Source organism: Macaca nemestrina, chromosome 4 (assembly GCF_043159975.1).
Source record: "Macaca nemestrina isolate mMacNem1 chromosome 4, mMacNem.hap1, whole genome shotgun sequence".
Classification (NCBI taxonomy): domain Eukaryota; kingdom Metazoa; phylum Chordata; class Mammalia; order Primates; family Cercopithecidae; genus Macaca; species Macaca nemestrina.
In genome coordinates, this window is record NC_092128.1 from 162,500,409 (window position 1) to 162,506,721 (window position 6,313).

Here is a 6,313-nt window from a genome sequence, read left to right on the forward strand (position 1 = left end):
ATTTTGTTTTAAGAGCCTGTACCATTGTTTTAAAACTAACTTACTTATATTAGTATTCCAAAGACTGAACAAGCTAAGAATGGATTACTGCTGCTGAAGTTTTAGGATTTGTTTACTAGTGACATTCTCACCTCTTTAACTTTAATTCCAATATATTTATCATTATTTTGGTGGTGAGAAGCAACAACTATTTCTTACTTGATCACGTGTTTATTGTAGATTCCTTTAACTGTTTTCGTTTGACTTTGTCTTAAAGCTATTAAAGATGGAATTTTAAATATTTTTTATCCTCAATAAAATAAATAGCATCATATATTGTGCTACGGTGAGTTACAAGCATTAAAGTATTCATTATTCAGAAAGACTCTGTACACCATATACAGTTTGATGTAATTTGCAGTTATGTGAGAGTTGACATGGCAAGAATGTAGCTTAGAGAGCTGAGTTACTTGTCTGGTCAAGCTCCTAGTAAGTAACAAAGTTGACACATACTCATATCCATTTTACTTTTGGATTTTCCTAAACAAATGGTACTGTGTCCTTTAATTATTCCCTGGAATTATACAGTTTGATTCATACCTTGGATAATCCGAGCTACCAATATTGCTTTTGTTATATGATAGTCTGTATTATAAAGGTTCCAACACTTTAGCTTGTACAAATGAGAGCATTTCATTGAAACTACTGGTGGGAACTAAATGAAAATCTTAAATGCTATGTTACCAACGCCTTTCTCTCTCTTAATTTTAAATCTGAAATTCCCAATTACTTTATAATTCTAACATATTTGCTTTTATAATTCTATAATGTCTCTTTTATTTAATGAATGACATTATAAAATTTAATTTAATATAAACAAGTGATTTAGTTTATTAGTATTAGAAAAAAATTTGGACTGATATGAACAAGTGTGTGACAGAAACTTTTACTTCTGTGAAATTTCCATATGCTCTCTTCCCTTCCTCCATTTTCCATGCCCCTTAGACTTAGAATCATGTGATCAGTTCTGGCCAGTGGACACTGGGAAAAAATGCATCACTTCCAGACAAAGGCATTTAATACCTAGTATGTGATCTTACAGCTTTATTTTCTCCTGCTTTGAAGAATCCTGTAACTATATATGAAGAAAATAGAGACTCATGGATACATCCTGATGATCAGCAAGAAATAGAACTTAATAGGGTTAAGCCATGGAGATTCCAAGGTTTATATTTTATTGCTGTATAACCTAGTTACTGACTAATACAGCATTACTTTGTTTAGGTTTTGTTTTTATAGACTATATTATTGTATTTCTTTTAATTCTATCTTATTTTAAACTAGAAATGGCTTGATATTATATTGCTTTCAACTTTCACATCCTATACTGTAATTTTGTTTTTCCTTGCTTGAACCACATAGAAATATTTTTGAGCAACTACAGTAAGGCAGTCTATAAGTTTTGAAGCATTATGATAAGGCATTTAGGGAAAACAGAGAGTGACCTACTTAACTTTTTTTAGTAACGTCAGGAATTGCTGCCTGGAATAGGTAACACTGAGGCCTGGTCTTAGAGATGGATGGACATTTTCCAGTGATACAACATGGCTTAGTGCATGTCATGCAAGAAATGAGAAATAAGAGAACTTGCAAGTATAAAGAACTAAGAAAATATAAAGGGGCTCTAAACATGCTTTGTTATTGAAACTAAGGGAACAGAACAGATAATTAGGTTGGTGATGGGGATGTACCATTAATTTACTTTGTCTTAAAATGAACATCTTTTAGATATTGAGGAGTCTGGATCCTGGTTTAAAACTTACAGGTGATTATTCAGTCCTGCCTATAGATCTACAAGAGTCTACAGTAAACTATTAATGCTGTACCTATTTTTTGAAAGCAACTTGCTTTTCAATTTGGAAGGGGTCTCCTAACAGTCTGCAAAGGTATTTCCTGGCAGGCCTCACACGAAAGGCAGTGCTCCGTGCACACTCCGTGTTCTGTGCACAGTCAGTACGCTGCTGTCTCTGAAGGGAGATGTACTCAGGGACTCAGGATCCCCTGGCCAGCCATGCTCTTACACGACCCTGTTCCTCCCTATCTGAGGCCTTGAGCTGAGGTCCTCTTCAGGTGCCTCTGCTGAGCCCTTTGTAAGGGGAAAGGAAAGAACAATGTTTTTTTTTTTTTTCTTTTAGACGGAGTTTCGCACTGTCGCCTGGGCAGTGGTGCGATCTTGGCTCACTGCAACCTTCACCTCTGGGGCTCAAGCGATTCTCGTGCCTCACCCTCCAGAGTAGCTGGGACTGTAGATGCGCACCACCACGCCCGGCTGGTTTTTTTTTTCTTTTTGCATTTTAGTAGAAATGGAGTTTCACCATGTTGCCCAGGGTGGTCTCAAACTGCTGAGCTCAGGCAATCCGCTGGCCTCGGCCTCCCAAAGTGCTGGGATTACAGGCGTGAGCCACCACGCCTGGCCAGGAAAGAAAAATCTTAAAAGACTCTTTTCCCCATTCTGACTTAATACCCAGTATTTTTCCATGGCAAGTCTTTCCCTCTCATCCTTTCTCCTTCCTTCCACTTCAGGGTTAATAAAACTACCAGAGACTTTTGTTCTGGGCTCCCTCAACAATGAGACAGCCCACCTGTCTCCACTCATTCCTTGCTCTCCACTGCAACACTGTTCCAAGGAGAGGAGGCTCGTTCTCTGGATTTAGACTTTTGCCAAACCATCGCAGTCACTGATTTAAATCTTAACTCTTTCATTTTTGTCTTGCATTAATCAGTTACTCCAACACCTGACAACTTATTTCTTTCTCTCTCCCTTCTCAACTGAGCTCCTGACAGACATCTTTATGCTACAGATTAAATGATAAACCCATGTAGCAGATGACATAGTAGGTGTGATGCAGTTTGCATTCAGAAACCTAAAGTTACTATCAGTGTTGAACCTATTTCTTAAAAACAACTTGCTTTTCAATTTGGAAGGTGTCTCTTGCCAGTCTGCAAATAGTGCAACCTAGGGAACATCATTATGTAGTAGCACAAAGACATTTTACAAATTTATCTTTGATTTTCTTGTAAGCATATGTTTTTCCTGGAAATCTAGGGTGTATCTACTTTTTGCCTACCCTTTCTTATTAGAATTGCATCGTCAATATAGTGGACAAAGGTGTTGCCCTTTGGGACATTGAGATTATCTTGGGATTTGGTAGTAAAATTATAACATAGAGTAGAGAGGTTATATAACAATGAAGTAAAACATAGAAGGGTATTGTTACACTTGCCAGCTGAAAACATGTTGCTTTCTGTGTTCACAACCCATTGGTACAGACCAAAGAAAAGTTTCCAAACTGTCAGTTTCATGTCTATTGACAAATGTATGTTGATTTTCTTCAGTAAGTAAACTACACTGTAGGAACAACTATTATTGAGTTCATCATGTGGTTAAGTGTATGACAGTCCAATGGTATTCTCCAGGATCCCTACCTATTCTGCAGAGGCTAAACAGGCAAACCGAAAGAGGTTAAATTAGCTATCCCAAATATTACTTATCCCAGGAATTGTTATTGTCATTGATTTATTTCTTGCTTAAGGAAATACACTTCCAGGAGTTTCTTCAGTGCAATTTAAGTGGTTACAGTTCTCATTATAGGGAGCAACATAGGAATTGAAAGCACATGCCAAGTGGTAATAACCACAGGGTGTATGAACACAGGATGGGTTCAAGTATCCATCAGGAACCCTGTGAGATGGTCTTTTGTCAAGACCCTTTTTTCCATCAACTTTGACATTTCACTCTAGTGGATTAGACCTTCATTTACTAGCTAATAACAATATCATAAATCCTTTTATCTGAGAGAGACCTAAGCAGTGCTGGTCAGTTTCAAAATCTCTTTACTCACTTTATACTTTCAGGTTGAAAGACTTCATTTTCAAACAAAGAGAAAATACATTGCCACAAAGAGAAAGAATAAATCCCCCCCAGCTCCCGTTAAGCAACAATAATTTTTTTTTAAATTCCAGTAACTGGTTTCAGTTAAATTGATCAGAAGGCTTCAAGGCAAGAGAGAATTGGGATAAGTATCCTAAGAGTAAAGGATTTTTTTAAGTTGCCTATTTTTAGTCCAACTGATTGTTTCATCCAGGTGATAGATTTTCTTTTCACCATTGATTTTAGGTATATTTAACTGCATTATATGCAATATATTCAAGTAATATTTAACTTAGCTCTTTGGATATGAATAGAAAGCTTTGTTTATTTCAGAAATTTGGGGAAGTTTACAAACTATTACTTGTAAACCATACAGATTTCTTATGAAGATAAATGAAAACATTATATATCAAGTAACAAATTCCTTTGTAAAGACCATGCCCTGGTCTGGCATAAAAACTATTGGAAGAAAAAGGATATGCCTATGAGGAGAAATTTCACAATACCGAAGTCCGGATGAGACTAATCTACCTGTGCTTATATTGCTTTGTAAAGTCTAAAATCCACGCTGAAACTCTCACTCAGCTCCACCTAGAAAAAAATTAAGGTATTCATTTGTACAGTGATCTTATCCAAGATTGATTTCTAACTCTTATGGCATCAAATAATCCCTTTTCCTTAGAATGAGATAGAAGAGATGTTACTTCCTTTCACAGAAAAGCAGTCACAGTCCCAGGGAAATTGAAAGTATACTACTCAGGAAAAGATGTGAATCTATTTTTTAGCTTATTTTGTTATATTTTACTGTATCAAAGTAAAGTACTGGTGATGCTCATATTCTAGCTTATATTCAACTTAACTGTTATTCCTAAATTGTTTGCTATATTTTGTGAGATATTAATAAACATATACATCTTAAATACTATGCTATTATTTTTATGCTATGTAATTTGGTAAGATTTGTCTAGTCACCCTTTGAACACAAGAACAAAGCACTTCCTTTCAATGCGCTTTAACATTGTTTTACTATTTTATTATTTGAGTTTACCATCAACTGATTCTCTGCATATTACTGCAATCTTTCTTTGGATAATAGTTTTACCCAGCATATATTGGTATTAAGATGAGCCCTTCACTCTCATCTTAAATAGTATTACCGGTTTTTTTTAATGATCAGTTTTAGACTAGGCTGCTCTCCAAAACCATCATGACTTGGCCCCATATTTCTTTTGAGTAATCAGAATCTTCCAGGAATGAACTCCCTGAGTAAAAGTTCAGTGCACCTTTGACGACACGCACTTATTCTTTTGGAAAAGGTATTAATACTTTCAAGTCACTTGGGAACCATTTGCTCTATATAGCCACATGGTGGTTTCACATCTTAATGCTGAAATTGTCATGTAATATTTGGGTGGAATAGGATCATAAATAAGTAAAGGGTGAGTCTTTTATAAGCTTATGAGTCTCTTACATAAGTATCTTCCCCTGTTTCTGCCCTCTCAGGTCTCATATTATTATTTGCGATTAAATATTACCTCTTTACTGGCCTTATTCCTTGAAACACAGACCTTCTTAATTTCTCTAGACCAACAGCAAATGCTGCATATTTGAATCATAAATTAATTTGTCTGAGAGTAACTTCCACACCTTCGACAGCATTCTATTGCTTAGTGTGCTTTTAGGGTAGATTTCTGCTCTTATTTTGAATATTACAAGACTCGGCGAGGTCGCAAACAGAAGTGGAATTAGCTGAAGCTGGGAGAAGTTTCAGAGGACTTTGTATTCAATTGTATTTTGAAACATTGAGGAGCACTTGCCAATTTTTTTAATGGACTCATTTACATGGAGAGATGAATTCTCCAAACTGAACAAAATATGGGATAGATTATTAAAAAAAAAAATATATATATATATATATATATAACTGGAACACAAAATCTTTGAAATACAAATAAAATGTGGTCTCTTTTAGGCCTTTCTAAGCTATCTAGCCTATGTTGAAGCAAATTCCTAATAAGAAAATTTAGGAATTATTTAGCCATTCTAGCCTATGTAGAAGCAAATTTCTAATGTTAATAAATTGGGTTTAGAATTGAAGCAGTGTTTAACAATCACAACATTTTATTTATTTATTTATTTATTTATTTATTTATTTATTTATTTTTAACTGAAACAGTCTTGCTCTGTCACCTAGGCTGCAGTGCAGTGGTGCAATCTCTGCTCACTGCCAACCTTCATCCCCCAGGTTCAAGTGATTCTCCTGTCTCAGCCTCCAGGGTAGCTGGGACTGCAGTTGCCCACCCCCATGCCCGGCTATTTGTTTTTATTTTTGTATTTGTGTTTGTTTTTGTATTTTTCATAGAGACAGGGTTTCACCATGTTGGCCAGGTTGTTCTTTGACTT